The sequence below is a fragment of the Neofelis nebulosa genome, chromosome 15, assembly GCF_028018385.1.
Source record: "Neofelis nebulosa isolate mNeoNeb1 chromosome 15, mNeoNeb1.pri, whole genome shotgun sequence".
Taxonomy (NCBI): domain Eukaryota; kingdom Metazoa; phylum Chordata; class Mammalia; order Carnivora; family Felidae; genus Neofelis; species Neofelis nebulosa.
The window spans coordinates 61,185,481-61,202,844 of record NC_080796.1 but is presented as its reverse complement, the minus strand read 5'-3'; the positions used below and the strand labels follow the sequence as shown (position 1 = coordinate 61,202,844).

The 17,364-nt window shown below is 42.2% G+C and overlaps 1 protein-coding gene and 1 long non-coding RNA gene across 10 annotated transcripts in view; one reads left to right on the top strand and one right to left on the bottom strand.

Annotated features, from left to right (window-relative positions):
* The window catches only part of ESRRG (estrogen related receptor gamma), a 630,244-nt gene that overhangs the window by 27,941 nt on the left and 584,939 nt on the right, over positions 1-17,364 (top strand). For 2 of the 9 annotated variants that reach the window (XM_058701220.1, XM_058701228.1), the window contains exon 1: positions 16,551-16,676. The exons of 4 other annotated variants lie outside the window; for them this stretch is intronic. The gene's annotated coding sequence lies outside the window, so the exon portion shown is untranslated. Of the gene's footprint in view, positions 1-16,550; positions 16,677-17,235; positions 17,351-17,364 lie in introns of those variants that run through there. 3 more of the 9 variants (XM_058701236.1, XM_058701222.1, XM_058701233.1) reach the window with 2 other exon arrangements.
* Positions 10,441-17,276, bottom strand: LOC131496060 (uncharacterized). The gene is made up of 3 exons (XR_009254288.1): positions 17,163-17,276; positions 12,210-13,068; positions 10,441-11,323 (listed from the first exon to the last, which is right to left on the bottom strand). It is a non-coding gene; the product is annotated as an uncharacterized LOC131496060 (long non-coding RNA).

The following is a 17,364-nucleotide window of genomic DNA, read 5'->3' as shown; positions in this document are numbered from 1 at the left end:
AGGAAAGCAGTGTGTATGTGGAGTTTGGTACTATCTACAGTTTCGGGCGTCCACTGGGGGTGTTGGGACATAACCCCCTCACACAAGGGGAGACTACTGTACTTTTATGTGCTTATCATTAATTTTTCTGATGTAACATAACACAGAGGCAAGTTTTTCTTGTTTATGTCTTCCAAGTTCCAAGGTTAAGCCAGGCCATTAACATCAGCCAGAGGATATTGAGATGAGTCAATGTTTGAGCTCTGCTGTAATATCTCTGCCTAGCTTGCAAGCAGATGAGGATATGGAAAATGATCAGTCTAATAAGTACACCCAGATCTATTAAAACTGTCTTAATTGTTCTAATTTTTTAAATTTCTCAGTTCTAGGCAGGTGGTAAACTGAGGGCGAGGGAGAGGAGACAAGACTTTAAACAATGATCGTCATATAGAGCATGATAAAAGCATAAAAAGAGGGCAAAATCTGTTGTTCGCCAAGAAGGATTTTTACAGTACTGTGTACTTCAGAGTGATTGGAGTGTGTCTGGCGGAGTTCAAAGTCAGGCAAAGGAGGGTGTCAAGGCTAAGGCAGCAAGGTTGGAGGAGAGGTGATGGTCACAGGGGGAGGGTGGCAGAGGTCAAAGCCAAGTGTCCCATGCCAGTGAGACTTCAAGCTGGCCAAGCAGCTTGTAACAGGATAGTTGATGTTACCAGGGGGACTCTGAAGGGAATGTTTGTTTCCAAAAACCCTTTCTCCTGAAAAGTGAGCCTCTTTATCCTACACAAGTCAGAATTTTTCATCTTCCGTTAGATCCTAAAGTAAAATCACCAGTGTCTTTTACAACTTTGTCATCTCAATTCATACTTAACTAACTACTTTCAGGAAATAGTCATGGAATCACTTAAAAATGACCCTAAAAGCCACTGAGACCAGGTGTTATAGGGGTGTGTGTGTGTGTGTGTGTGTTAGCCGAGGTTGAGGGCACCGTGTGATGAAACAGAGAGGGACAATATAGAGGAGGTCTAGCTTTCATACTGCCATTCACTCAGAGATGCCCCTCTTTGATCTCTTAACATTGAGAGATTCCACCTACCATTACTTTCAAAGACAGTGCTTGGTTCCTTTGCTTGAAAACTGTTTGAAATCTATTGCTCAGGGACTATTGCATTTGAAGGCTTTTACCTAATTTCAAGATTTTTTTTTTTTCTTTAGTCGTTGGAAGAAAACGTATCTTTTAATTCTTTAGCAATTAAGCCTGCCATTTTGGTTGCCAATTAGGGAATGTTGCACTGATGTTTACTTTTCACAAAGCGAGTGAATTTACTACAATCTGGTTCAGCCACTGACTTTGTTCTTAAAATAATTTTATGGTATCAACGTTTATTGTATTTATCTAGAAAGTGACATAAGGTGAAGGTGAGCATTTTTATTAGTTTCTACTTCATGAAACCTCTCATCTTTCCCTGTAGGAGACTCCAAGGTCACACAGCCTAATAGCTTCACATGCTTGGAAATCACCAGCGAGAAAAACTGAGACTCGGGACTAGGGGTGGCTGCTAGAATGGGGCAAGTGCTGGGCTGATCGTCCACATGTGGACCGGGGAGGATGTCTAAGCAGGAGAATAATGCACAGAATATGTTACCATGGAGACAGGTGGGCACTCCTATAGGAGCAGCATCAGGGTAGTCCAATGAGTGGTAGGTGATGGCTATTCCAGCCAGCCAAGTTGTCCAAGGGAAAGCAGTCAGCACCCATCCAGGCAGACTCCAGGCTTTAGAGAGGACTCGTGCACATGGCTAGTATTCAGGACCCAGGACAGACCATTCTGATTAAGGCTTAGGAGTTGAACAGCTCAGCCCACATCCTGACCCCACCACTCACTCATCATCTTGATCAAGTTATTTAACCTCTATTTACTTTCTGTAAAGTCAAGCAATTGAGATAGTGCCTCCCTTTTAGGGTTATTGTGGTGTTAAAAATAATAAGGCACTCAGCACATGAGTGAACCACGCTAAGAATACAACATCTGGTAGCTTTTATAAAAAAAAATGGTTACTAGGGTAATGCCTAGAGCAATGTGGGGATTTGACGATAGGAACCAGGAGTTCAGTTACTGGAGATAGGCGACCCTGTCAGCAAGAGACTGGAAGAATGGTGATAATGACATGATATCTAGCCTTGTTGAGTTGCCTCTGACTAGAGGTCAGGATGGATATCATGCTTCGAATGGAGCTGAATTTGCTGGTGGGTCTGTTTGGGTTTCTTTGGGAATGAGAGTGTCACAGGGACTAAGAACTAGATGGGATATTGCACTTACTTTAATTGTCCAACTGAATCCACCTGGAACCCATAATCCTTCAAAAGCTCTTTCCTAGAGAGTAGCCTATCATGTGAATGTTCCCCAAGATTTGCCTCTCACCAAAGAAACCTCATCTGTAAGGAGGACTTTTATGATGACTCTCAAACTGTAGAGTTGATATAACTGTTATTTTATTGCAAAATTTCAAAAGCTCAGATACGAAATGTATCCTGAATGGGAAGAATGTTCCTTTTCATCATGTGATCACGTCACTGTTTTCTTCTTACCCTGAAGCCCCTGTGACCCTGTGCCACCTAACACCTGCTACCCCAGGCTCTCTCTTATCGGCGTCTCTACTCCAAGACACTCCATTTCTCTGACTTCGAGATCTTGTTTGGGGACTAGTCAGCTGATAAGATAATGAAGTCATGCTCTCACATAGCCCATTGTCATTTACAGAGTGTGTTGCCCCTCAGGTCTCATGTATGTCTCCCTCCCCCCTTCTCAATGTGGTGAGGCAGGAGTCATCTGCATTGAGCGGATGAGGTAATGAGGCTCAGCTAGTTCAACTGCCCAAGGCCAGTCAGCTGGTAAATGATAGAGTCAAGTCTAGAAGCCAAGCTCTGAGTACAAGCTCTGTGACTCTTTCTACTCCAACCATGTTGACTGACTGCAAGCTGATGGTGGCAGCTCTTTGCTCCCCTTCCATTTTCATTTACGTATTAAACAGCAGCTTCCAGGCCTTTCACCATGTGACCGCACTCTCACTAGGTACCAGCACTCTGCACCTGGCTCTCCAAATGCACAGTCTACACCAGAACTGTTCACAGAGGCTATAGGGGACACAAAAGACAGTTTTGTCCTTGACTTTGTTTTCTTCTTGACTCAAAGTATGTGACAGATGTAAGAATGCGTGACGCTTAAAAGAACAGGCACTGAGGGCAGAGCAGTGTCTGAGAATGTTTGCAGAGCCCTGTTCTGGGAACGGCCGTGTGTTCTTATTGATGGGATCCAGGGTCAGAGCAAATAGTGATTTTTTTTTTTTTTTTGCCCAAAATAAGTCAGATCAGTTTGCTTCCCTGCTCATTTTCCTTATCATTTGCCAGTGCCCCACCCTATCTCACATCTGCTTCTGCTCCTGCTCCGGCCACTCGGGTCTGCTTGCTGTTTCTAGAATAGAACAAATATGCAGGCATCTCAAGATCTTTACACTTGATGTGTCTTCTGGGAATGCCGAAGAGATTGCATTCTTTCTTTGGGCATGAGGCCATGCCACTTTAGGATTGTGAGTCAGGGAGTGGCATCAGTCACCTGCGTAATCCGCTCTTTGACATAAATACGATCATGTCCTTCCCCTTTCAGAATCCTGTAGCTGCCTCCCCTCGCAGCACGACATCCAGACCCCATAGACCGGCTGAGGAGCTCTCTGTCTCTCACTCTGGCCTTGACACTTCATGTTCTAGCGCTGCCCACAGAGGGAGGGTGACTGAGGGAGGATGCGTTCGCCTCAGTCCCTCAGGGGGAGGATACTCTTCCATCAGCTCCCTACTTCCTCCGAGCAAACCCAAATAAACATTTAAGAAACTTACAAAAACTGCTTATGTACAAACCAAGCTTCCAGACAAATCTCCAACCCAAGCCTTCCGGATTGAGTACTTAAATCCATCCAACACAGAATGGCAGGAGCCATGGTGAACAATATTATTTGGAGTTTCCTACTCACAGCAAATTTCCCCTTCTGCTGAGAAATGCTTTCTTTTCTTTTTTCTTTTCTTTTCTTCTCCCCAGCTTTATTGAGATAAAATTGACTTACAACGTTGTGTAAGTTTAAGGTGTACAACATAATGATTTGATGTATGTATGTATTGTGAAATTACTACCACAATAATCTTGGTTGATACATCACCTCATATAGTTACTTTTCTATCTTTCTTTTTTTTTTTTTGTGGTGGTGACAACTTTTAAGATCTAGTCTCTCAGCAACTTTCAAATACGGTAAAACCTTGGATTGTGAGTAACTTGTTCTGTGAGCGTTCCGCAAAATGAGCAAACATTTCTACTAAGTTTTAATTTGATAAATGAGCAACATGTTGCGGTAACAGTAGTACATGATGCCGCGTGTCACAGGATCACAACTGAGCCAATGGTTCTTGAAATTCGCTTTGATAGGCAAGTGCTTTGGATGACAAGCATGTTTCTGGAACGAATTATGCTCACAAACCAAGGTTTTACTGTATACAATATGTATTGTTAGTGATAGTCACCATGTTGTATATTACATCCCTCCAACTTACTCATCTTACAACTGGAAGTTTGTATCCTTAGACCGTCTTCACCCATTTCCTCAGCCCTGGCAACCACCAATCTGGTCTCTGTTTCTATGAGTTCCACATTTTTATATTCCCCATATATAAGTGAGATCATATAGTATTTGTCTTTCTCTGTGTTTCACTTAGCACAATGCTTTCCAGGTTCATCCATGTGGTTGCAAAAGGTAGAATTTCCTATATCCATAAAATCAGTCACATTTTCTTTATCCATTTATCCACTGATGAAGACTTAGATTATTTCTATGTCTTGGTTATTGTAAATAGTGCTATAGGGAGCATGGGGGTGCAGATACCTCCTTGAGATGGTGATTTCACTTCCTTCAGATATATACCCAAAAGTGGAATTGCTAGATCGTATGGTAGTTCTGTTTTTTTAATTTTTAAAGGAACCTTCATACTGTTTGCCATAGTGGCTGTACCACTTTGTGTTCCTACCAACAGTGTGCAAAGGTTCCTTTTTACCTGCTTCCTTGCCAGGACTGTTACCTCTTGTCTCTTTGGTGATAGCCATTCTAACAAGTGTGAGGTGATATCTCACTGTGGTTTGGTTTGCATTTCTGTAATGATTAGTCACGTTGTGCTTCTTTTCATGTATCTGTTGGTCATTTGAATATCTTCTTAGAAAAATGTCAGTTTAGATATTTGTCCATTTTTACATTGGCTTCTTTGGTTTTATCTATTGAGTTGTATGAGTTTCTCGTATATTTTGCATATTAACCCTTATCAGGTATGTGGTTTGCAAATATCTTCCTCTATTTCATAGGTTGCCTTTTCATTTTGTTTATTCTTGCTCTGCAGATGCTTTTTAGTTTGATATAGTTCTGTTTATCTTTGCTTTTGGGGTGTCATATCCATATAATTGTTGCTGAGACCAATGTCAAGGAGATTTTTCCCTATGTTTTCTCCTGGGAGTTTTATGGTTTCAGGTCCTACTTTGAAGTCTTTAATTCACTTTGAGTTATTTTTTGTGAATGAGGTAAGCTAGGGGTCTAGTTTTATTCTTTTGCATGTGAATATCCAATTTTCCCAGTACTATTTCAACTAGGCAGTGCAGAGAAGAGATGGGAGGTAATTTCATTAGCCCAGGAAATAAATGCACAAGGGGACCCAAACTAGAGAAGTGGCAGGTCATACTCTGTGGGTCCCTGTATCCTCATCTACAAAGGAGGAGTGTTAACACTGTGTACTTCATAGGGTTGTTGTGATGGCATATTGTGCTGAGAAGTCAACACATATTATTATTTTTAAAATATTAGCAGTAGTCCTAGGTAGTAGTAAAGAGCACAGCCCTGTGCCATGCTGCCAACATTGACTCCCCTTTCCTAGAGTTACTTGCTCATTGAACCTCAGCAAGTTTCCTAACTGATTTGTACCTTTGTTTCACATCTTTAAAAATGGAAATCATAATAGCACTTAATTCATGAGGCTACTGTAAGACTTATGTGAATTAATGCTTGTACAGGGTTTAGACCTGGCATGTAGTAACAATAGTTACTATAGTAATAAACAATAGTTTAAAATACACACACACACACACACACACACACACACACACACACGCACAAAGTGGAAAGAAAAATCATTGAGGTAAAATCAAGAAGACTTTATAACTAAGTGAATGTGCAGGTGGGTGTATGTGTATTTGTTGGCATGGGAGGTAGAGTAAGGTAGAAGAAAAAAATCTGAGATAAATTTGGCTTGGTACCTAATGAGTCTACGGATAATGGTAGATTGACTCAAAATTAGAACAAATATGCTAGAATAAATTTGAAAAGTTAGGCCAATATTTAATTCAAGTTTTTATCTGATAAGTTTGAAATGGTGATGGGTATGTATATATTAATGGTAAACAATAAGAGGTTGGGATTTCAGATCTAGAATTTATAATTTAGGAATGATTAGCACATAAGTACTAAAAACAGTTAAAAAATAATAGTTAATATTTTCTGAAAACTATGAGTGCTGTGCTGAACATTTAATATATATTATATCACACAATCCTCTCAGCATTCCTAGGATATAGGTACTCAGATTAGTTACATCTCAGATGAGGAACACTGAGGCACAGAGCAGGTAAGTTACTTGTCCCAGGTCACCTGATTAAGTGGTCAAGCAAGAGTTTGACTCCAGGCAATTTTATTCTGTTGCCTGTACTTTTATTCTCTTTTGGACTGTCTCCAAAGCAGAGGTTGAAGCCATGAAGTTGGTCAAAAAAGAATGGCGAGAAAGAGGATGTGTCCAACATGGATGTTTTTGACCTAACCATTCACGCTCTTTCATTTGGGGCTTTCTCTTGCCAACAGTTCCTCTTTGTAGAACAAATAGGAAGGGGTCAATAGTTGTTGGGGAAGAGAATGAGTAATTGGATGTTAGAGGTTTTGGCGTCATGGCTGTAGAGGAAAGTTAATTGGCTCAGGCCGTGGTTCAGATGCCAAACCCTGTCCTAGCAGCAAGGCACATACACCCACGGTTCACAAAGAAAATTGGATGCATCAGAATCACCTGAGATGGTTACTCAACCACAGAATCCCAATTCCCAGCCCTGACCTACTGCATGGTGAATCAGGGCCAGTCTGGCAAACTGTGTCTTTAATAAAGGCCTGGGAGATTCTGATGGGCAACCAGTTTGTTACCCACTACTCCGACCAACTAAGACTACTGGGATTGAAATGTGGCATTTTTGTTACACAAAGAGCAGCCATAAAAGAATGATACTGGTTTTCTTGTGAGTTTTAAAACAGCTAGGAAGGTGATTTTAAAAGAGGAATTCCCAAAATGTTTGAAGCAATCACAGCCTCACTGAGGTCATCACATAGCCTCCCCAAGTGACTATTTTGTAGGGAGCTGCTCATTTGGATTTGTAGATTCTGATGTGTTTAATAAACATCACTTTCACTACTAAAAGAGCCTGCCTTCATAAATGTGGTTTTTCTGGATAAAAAGGAAACATAAAGGAGCAGAGCACACATGCAACATTATTAGTATGTATTCTCCGCTTCATCATTACTCTTGTGTTTGGAGAGGAATCGGCCAGTTGGGTCATTTTCTGAGCTCCATGGACCGTCATCATCCATGCTTATATATGAATTGCACTTTGACCTTTATAGAGAACAGCTCCACAGTGATGCCATGTGTGGTTATAAGGCGGAGGCCTTGGGAAGTGGGGTGGGAGGACCCTACTGACACCTGAGCTATAGGCCGATTTCCACTAGACTTCTATAGAACCTTTCTCGGAACGTGATTTGACCTATGGGGAATCTGAATTCAGGCAGTGATTAACACTGTTATATCTGGGGCTTGCTGAAGTTTCATATCTCAGCTTGGATAGTTTTGGTAGGTGGAAAATAGTTTCCTGGCCTGATACATTAGGCCTTGGTGCGATTAATGCATGGCCATCCATGTTTCTGTTAGGTCTCCCAGATACTGTTGGAAACATCTGCCGTATATACTTTATCTCACAATAATTACACAGAAAATTAAAAAGAATCAATTCCAGTTTAACAATCTTTTTGCTTAACCAATTTTTTGCTCTGCTTACAGGTCTAATTGCTTTAATTCTAATTTTATTTTTTTGTAAGGTAGGGATCATATCCACCCCATTAGATTGTATTCTAGGAATAACTACAATCAGAAAAGATATCTGTAAAGGGACCCTAAGGAGAAGATACCTTTATTTGAATTTCTTCCACAGAGCCTTTCTCTTTGGCCCTTCCTTCATTCCTTTTTTTTTTTCCTCCTTCATTTCTTTAACACATACTTGTTGAATACCTACTCTGGGCCAGGTATGCTTCTAGGTGCTAGTGAAATCACGGTGGGAAAAAAATAGCCAGAAAAAGCCCTGCCCTCATTAGAGCGTATAGACAGAGTGAGGCAGATAGTAGACAAAAATAAAGAAGTAAACCTGTGAGCTATTTTGGAAGGTGTTAAGGATTATGGGAAAAACAAAACAGGAAAGCAGGTGGGGAGGACTGGGCTGGGGAGAAGAAGGTGGTGTTTCTGTTTTAAATAAGGGGTTTGGTGGGGGCGGGGAGCATCCTCTCTGAAGGGGTGACCCTCAGCAAATGTTGGGGGGAGGTGAGGAAAGCAGCTATTAATGGCACCCCATGGGACATTAGTCCTAAGAAATGCTGAGTTTAAAAAGGGTTTCACTGTCCAATAAGTTGGGAAATAATAATTTCTAGATATTTACAGTGCTTGTTAGCATATTAAATAATTTGAAAAGCCTGCTGGAGAGAAACCTATTTAATTCAAACATATTTAAAATATTTTTCTTCCTCCCTCCTTCTTTCCCTCCCTCCCTTCTTGCCTCCTTTCCTAACATGGCAGAGTGGCTAGACCATAGCTCTGAGCCATCCTTCCAATGTGGATATGACCCTGCCAACCAGTAAGGTTTCTGGAGCTGCATGGTCCAGGAAAATTGCATCCATTCTGGAATAAGCGTGAGACCTGAATCTGCCACTTTTCCCTGAGCGAGTCGAACTTCTCTTGGTTTTGGTTTCATCATCCGTAAATTGGGCATGATAATACCAACTGTGCAAAGTTGAAGATTAAATAAAATCAGGGGTTAAAGCACTTTCTAAATTGTAAAGTACTACAAATACAGGTGTCTTATGTGCTTTTCTATTTGCTTTTTTGGTACTTGGGATGAGTCGGTCTCCTGTTACTACCCTGTCTAGGGTTCTTTTATGAAGAGCTTGCCAAAGAGGGTTGAAGGAGAAGAAGAATCCTGGGTCTGTGGAGGAGTAAAGAGCTGCTCTCCTGGACCCGAATCCAAACTTGTGCCTTATTAGCATCAGGCTCCAATTAGACTAACTCACTGGCCAAAGGCCCACTTCTCTGCATTAGCCAGTGGTTCCCAAACATTGGTATCTGCTGGGATGACTTAGGGTTTAAAAAAAAATATATACCATTATCTGACTCCAACCCTCAGATGTTCTTTTTTTTTTTTATTTAAGTTTTTTTTTATGTTTATTTATTTTTGAGACAGAGAGAGACAGAGCATGAACGGGGGAGGGTCAGAGAGAGGAAGACACAGAATCCGAAACAGGCTCCAGGCTCTGAGCGGTCAGCACAGAGCCCGACGCGGGGCTCGAACTCACAGACCGCGAGATCATGACCTGAACTGAAGTCGGACGCTCAACCGACAGAGCCACCCAGGCGCCCCCAACCCTCAGACGTTCTGATGTAATTGCTGTGGGGTACAAATTGAGAATCAAGATTGTTTAAAGCTCCAGCATGATTCCAGTGTGCCCCAAAGTTTGGAGACTACTGGTATAAGTTAACCCTTGTGATTCTTTTTTAGTAGCCTGGACAAGCATAAAGGTTACAAGTTGATCATGGTTGTGAATCAGTGAATTTGGTTCCTTTTTCTTCTGGAAGGGTAAACAGACAGGGAGGAAGAAAGGGAGGGAGGAAAATTTACTTTTATCAGGCACCTGTTTTGACAGGGCATCAGGGCCTTTTATACATTATGTCATTCAATCCCCTTGGTCACTCTGTTACTGAAACATTATGATTCCATTTGAAAGACGCGGTAACTGATCACAGAGAGCCTAAGATCATTCTCCAGGAATTTGAGACAGGACCTTCGGTTCTGTGTTCTGGGTCCTTTCCGCCACTCTGTGATAGCCATTCGGCCCTCCTTCCTGTCCCCAGGGCTGTCTCCCACCCTCTTTATCTTCCTTCACCTTAGCTCTCTGGAAAAATCTGGTATCCACCATTTATGTGTTAGCGTCAAACAAGGTCAGTGTTGATATGTTTTTTGGAGGGAAGCGCAGTTTTGCATTTTATGTTTAAATATGACCAGGAAATGGCCTAGTTTATTCCCTTATAATAATTGTATTCATAAAAGTAGCATAATAAGCAGTATATGCAGGAGTTTTACCAGAGAGAGGCCCCCTCTGAGCAAAGCACTGGTATAGTACAGTTTATGGCCTATGGGTAAGGCTGGCCCTGCTTTTCCACTTCTCAGATTATCTAAAGAATTTTCATGGAATAGGAACAGATGTCGGCACATGCTCTCCCCTGATAACAGTTTATTCATTTAACATTCGTGGAGCACCTACTGTGTGTTAGGCACTAGGGGTAAAAGATAACTAAAATCTCTGTTACACTGAAGGCAGTTACCACTGAGCAGCAAAGGCAGACATATGAACAATAATTCAAGTAAGGTGAGTATAGTCATGGAAGTGTGTTGATGGAGGTGGGGAAGAGGGGTGGTGGGGCCCACTGGGCTGTCACAGAGAGGAGAGTGGGAGAGGATATCCTAGAAGAGTTCATCCAGGAGGGGAATTTTGAAGCATGTGGTTGGGTTTCCTCACTCTACCCAACTGGTAGTCACGAGGACACCAGTGCCGGAGGGATCATTCCCCGAGGGCAGTTGCCAAGGAGGAAATCCAGGGTGGAAGCAGTTGAATGACTTTCCCAGGATCATAACAGCAGTAAGAGGCAGAAATTAGACTCCCAATCAAGTGTTCTGACTCCAAGTTTAAGTGTTCTTTCCATGACGCTGAGTTACCTCTGCTGGTTCAGCAACTGGCAGGGCCACGTAGCTGAGAACATAGTTGTAACATGCGGCATCAGGTGACATCTTGATGATTTTTTCCAGTTGAACCTGGTTGCCAAAGAAGAGTCTTTCTCCCTTCTGAACCCAGGCAGCGAATACACTATCTCGAGTGAAAAACAGAGCCTTGAAATGAAGAACTCCAGAAAGCCCTAGGTGTAAAATAAAATCTGAGATGTATAGTCCTATTCAGAGATTTATGGTACGAATACAGGTGTCTATAAATATTTAAAATCACCAACACTATTTAGCCTTGGGTATTATATGATTTCATATTTCACAAATTAGATTTTATTCAAATAAATGCAATTTTATTTCAGATGCTCCTAAGTCATTTGCATTCCTAATCCTCCCTCTCCACCCCCACCTTATTACCAGTTCATACCACTGCCCATTCACTAATAATTCCCAAAGAAATTTCTCCAGCCACAGATTTCTTCTAAATCTTTCCCAAGGCCGGTGGAATCTGGCTATTTCACAGGCCTTTAAACCTAACATATCCCAAACCAAATTCATTATTTTCTTAGCATAAGCTTAATTTGTACCTCTTTAACATGCTACCATTAATTTAGTTGTCCAAGCCAGATCATTCAGTCTGTCGATTCCAGATCCCTGCCAAATATCCCTCCAAGCCACCTCACTGCCACAATTCTGTTTCAGACCCTCATTTTTTGCCACTCCACAGCTGAGTGGACCTTACCCGTATTCCTAGAAACAATGAGTATTTTCCTGTGCTCGGTTCATCTTTCTTAGCACACAGAGAATGGTCCAACCAGCTTAAACAAAACCAAAAGCCTTGTCTTATTTTATTTCATATTCAAATCTTTCTAAAAGGCTGATACATTGTCCTGGGTAAGTTACGTAAAACACCCTGACAATGAATTTCTTTGATGACTGAAGCTTTTATTGGGTCTCAAGGCCATCATTCTGAACACAGGTGATTATTAATACATTGCCCGTGGTATAGTCAGCACAGCATTTGGCTTAAAGGAATGTATTATTCTCCTTAAGTTCAGTTTTAAAATAAACTATTCTTACCTCAGTCGTTCTTAACCTTTCTGGAGTCATGATCCCTCCTCAGAATGTGATGAAAGTTATCCGCCTTTTCTTGAGAATAATGGCGTCACTTGCAGGCGTGCTTGCACGCGCACTTGTGCACCCACACACCCATACACATACTTTGCCTACAACCTTAAGACTTAACAGGTCCATGGATCCCTAGACTAGAGCTATCACGCAGTCTGGCTTGAGCGCCCTTGCCTCATGCAAACGTTTTTATTTTTTTCATGAGAGACGCATGGTATAAATTTATTTTAAACAGGTACCCTAATTACCCTGGTCCTGGTTGTTGCTGTACTATTGGCTGTACTATTTTCCCACGGTGTGTACCAGGCCTCGAGTGTGGCCTGGGACAAAGTGATTTCTGCACAATCATCCTGATTCTTCCTTCAGCTAGCTATAGACCTTTGTGAAGTCTTATAAGTAGTAAATAGAAGTTAACTGAGATTCTCAGCTAGCGGACCTTAGGTTCTATTAATTTTGTAAAATTTTTTAGAATATCAACCCTGGTGTAAAATATGGTCCATCTGCCATGATGATATTTTGTTATGTTGGAAGAGTGCTTTCTCTTCTGCTATTTCATTTTATCCTAACAAAAACCGGAGAGGGTCAAGGAGTTATAAGTATTCAATAGAGATAAATAAGGAAAGGAACGTGGAGAAAGGCTTTCCCAGAGTTAGTTGCAATGAGGAAATATGTGGGTGATCCTGCTCTGGTTCTAACCCCTGAGTCTCTTCACTGTAAACCTGTGCTCTTTAACTAACTTCATGATTTAATTCAAGCTAACCAGGAGATTAAGGCATCCAGGCAAAAAAAATGCATTCATATCAAATAAGATCTGTAAAACAATACGACTGTGTTAGAAAGAAAGTTATAAGCAAGCATGAATGATAATTAATAATATTCTAGCTGATAGGGTGGGCTATTGGTATACTTAGTTAATTATTTTATCTCATATAAAAGAGACTATCTTAAAATTTTTTAAAAAATAGTTATTTTTATTTTGGGGAGTCAGAGAGACAGTGCAAGCAGGGGAGGGGCAGAGAGACAGGGAGACACAGAATCTGAAACAGGCTCCAGGCTCCAAGCTGTCAGCACAGAGCCCGGTGCCGGGCTTGAACTCACAAAGCATGGGATCATGACCTGGGCCGTAGTCGGACGCCTAACCGACTGAGCTACCCAGGCACCCAGAGACTATCTTTTAAAATGTAAGTTTGAACATTTTTTTGTGTATGGATTTTTTCCTGAGCTATCCTTAAGTATACTCAGAAATTAGAAATATGATCTTTATTAACTTTACCTGAGCTCCTTGGCATATTTTTTTATATCCTCCAAAAAACGAAAAAGAAAAAAAAAACCAGGGTTCCTAGGCTGAGCCCTCTCTGTCATTCTCTCCCACATCCTGTTTCAGATTTGTAGAAGCTTAGAGTTGGACGGACTTTGGAGACTGATTAAATCTCTTCTTGTGCAAGAGAGAAACTGAGGCCCAGAGTTATTAAATAATTTGCCAGAAGTTACACACAGCCGGTCAGTAGCAGATGCAATAAGAGATCACAGGTCTGATAAGTGATTCTCACTTATTTTCCTATCTTTCTAAACAGAGAGATTAATCTGACACTCAGAAAATTCAAAATATAGCAGAGAGAGGCTCATAATGGCTAAAAATGATTAAGTTTTGTCCACCCCCCCCCCACACACACTCATTAAATTCTACCTCTTCATAATATGCTTCTCCAATTAAATAATTTCACCTCTGATTTTACTTAGCTGTTTTCTAGGGACTATCTGAAGTATAGAGAAACAAGTTTGCAATGTTTTCAGTTAAAAGGGTAAAACTTTTGCTACATAAAAAACTTCCAGCTTCTGTCAGATTGAAGTGACATCTTAGCTCTCCAAAGGGCAGTTTTGTGTCAGTTAGTACATCAGAAGCTATTTAATGACAGCCAGTGTTGTACTTAGGCAAACCGGAAGAAGCAGGGAAAAAATGCATAATGCTGTTAGAAAGGAATCGGGAGATGAAGAAGAGATGAAAAAGAAATAAACCCAGAAACGGAGAACAGTGATGTCATACATAGAAGTGAACAGCGTAGAACAGAGAGAGAATGATCAATACACCCAATAATGGTAAATAATGGCTTGTGGGCAAAGTAGGACTTGAACTTGGCCTTGACCAATAGATAGAACTTGAATAGCAAAGAGGCAGAAGGGGGCACTGAATGCTTGAGCAGTGACGTTGGGGTTAACAAAGGGTGTGAGGTGGGCAGTGGATATGCAGCCTGACTGAACCATGGGTGCAAGATGTGAGGAGGTTGAATGCAGTTGAACAGGTAAAGAGCTTGATAGTGAGGGCTCAGGGCACTTGAATTTGGATCCCAGCTGGGTAAGGCTGGACGAATTACTTAACTTCTCTGTGCCTCAGTTTTTTGGGGGTAAAATGAGGATACCTATAATCCTTCTCTCATGTTTTTGTTGAGAAGATTTAGTTGGATTGGCAAATTCTAAACACTAGTGAAGTTTAGGACCACGACTTTTATGCATTCCATCCATCTTAGTAAGCATTTTTGTCTCGCCCTTTGGTTTGGTTGGAAAGTTAAGCTGAACATGCTACAACAACATTAACTATTATATTTAGGGTGAAGCCAGAAAGTAAAGACTTGAACGTAGTCTGAATAAACAACAGAGAGCAGCTCTTAGCCAGAGGTGGCTTAAGAGAATCCGGTTTAGGAAGGATCTATTCCAACTGGAGTCCTCTGCCTAGATCTACCCCTTTGCTCATTGCTCAAACATCTCACCCCCTGGCTGCCTGCAGTGTCATGTTGATTGGTGGCAACTAGCGTGGAAGGCATTTGTCCGGGCAAAAAAAAAAAAAAAAAAAAGGATTTTCAAGGGATTAAAGTTAGTCAAATTTTTATGGTTCTTTTTTTTTTTTTTTTTTTTTTTTTTTTTTGTGCCAGTGAGGCTTTAAAGGTCCTGTTCTAAGGCTAATAAGTAATAAAGCTGGAGAACCAGGTTGGTAGCTTGAATATTAACGAGCCTCTCTTGAACAGTATGCTAAAAAGTCACCAATAACATCAATAGACGCTCACTACAAATAGGCCCTTGCCTTCCTTGACACTGATGCCCTCTACGCACCAGACAAGACTGCACCAGTTCATTCTTCTGGCATTGCAAGGAGACCGATAAGCCGAGCCAGAGGGCTGTGTCCAATTGTTAAGGGTGAAGCAGCACCCCATTCAAGTTTGGGGATCTGTCTACTGGTCAATAGTCCTCAGACCCTCTTGGGTCTACTTTGGTGAGGCTCTTCCCCGATTCTGATTGTCTGATCTTTGCAGAATTGCAGTACCCTCCCTATGGAATTTGCTTAGTGATTCTTGGCATATGACTCTAGAGGGAAAAGACTAAAAAAGGGAAAAGACCTAACAAGTTACCGGTTATTTTCATCAAGTGTAGCCAACCTCTCAAGCAGGCAAACTAGTCTCAAACCTAGAGCAGCTGCAGATTATCTTGGATGAGATCAAAAGTTTTTCTCCCAACCAGCTTTGCTTTTCAGATTTGACACTCTCTCCCACGCTTTATTTTTTGCAACCTTGGCTCCTGCTGTCATCTTTGGGATTGGGAATCCGTGGGAATAGTGACTTTACCAATCCATGATGGTGACCAAGGTCAACAAAAAAGAAGCGTATGGAAAAAAATTCCCAAGCCCGTTCTTCTACTCCAGACGGGGAATTCACGATAAAGAAGGGCCAAGTATTTGCCAAACCTGGCACTAGATTTTTATTTTTTCAGTAATGCGCATATGGTGATTGATATGTGCAATGTTATGATTAATAGAAGCCACGTAGAACAGACCCGTGTACAAATGACAGAAACTAAATATTATAAAAAGACCTGCTCTGTGCTGTACCGGTCACGTGGCCACACCATCTAAAATACATTCTCATGTTTGCAGAAATAAATATTAAGGGTTATTGTGGAGACCTTTCCTACGGATTCCAGAGAGCGTAATTATAAAAAATGACAAATGCAGTGGAAAGCCGGCAACAATATCTTTGCCGTAAGACAAAGTTCCCCTGCTGTTGTAGAAGAATTCAGATGAAAACCTAGTTATCCTTTCTGCCCTTTCAAACTCCCCTGGTGGGTCAGGTGCCAGGAGCCCCCCAGACTTCCTGATGTGTCTGCAGGGCCCCCTCAAAGAGGGGGCTTGGGCTTTTATTCTCTCTCTGTCTGTCTCTCTCTCTCTCCCTCTCTTTCTTCCCTGCCCCCTTCCCATTTTTAAAAGGCTTTAAAGAACATCTCTGGGAGACAAAAATAGCTCCAGTTGTGAGAGGCCTACACACTCAGAAGGCAACTGAGATGCAAGTCAGCAAGTGCGAGCCGCGAACATGAGTGTCTGGGCCGGGGTGGATGCTCCTCGCTGTCTTGGTGCCAGTTCTCTGCCTGGGCCCGGTGGGTAGACGGGAAAATGGTTTTTCAGGGGCGGGAGGTGGGTCGGGTGCGGCTGGGGGTCCGCTAGCGGAAGGAATCGAGAGCCCCGCGCTCGGGCCGAGGGGCTGTTCCTTCCCCTCCCCCCACGTTTTGAAAATTTATTTTGCCCAGGCGGGGATTGGCGACGGTCAAAAGGGAGCAGTTGGCACTGAATGTCACCCTGAAGGTAAAATGAAAGACAAAAGATGAACGCATGCTTGCTTTCCGTTTGCAGCGGCTGCGGCGGCGGCGGCGGCGGCGGCGGCGGCGGCAGCAGCAGCAGGATTTAAAGGGGCAAAAAACCCCACACGCACAGACACACACAGACACACACACCCAGAGGCGTCAATGATGCCAACGCAGTAATGCAATCAAATCATGACAGTGCCGGGGATTTTTTTTTTAAACACAGATATTTATTTTTAAAAAGGGAGCGAGAAACGCATGCAAACAGAAACGTGCACATACCAAGTAACCACCCGAGGAGAACCTGGCAGCCTCTGTCTTCTTCTGCCAAGTTATCATTGAGAAAACAGACAGGCATCATGACGTCCTGGGTCACAGGGAGTGCGGACCGACGCTACCAAGAGAAAAGGGAGGCGCCTCGGCGCTCCGGCTAGCCGCGGGCGCCCCTCTGCCCCTCGCAGCCCGGCTCGGTGAGTGCACAGCC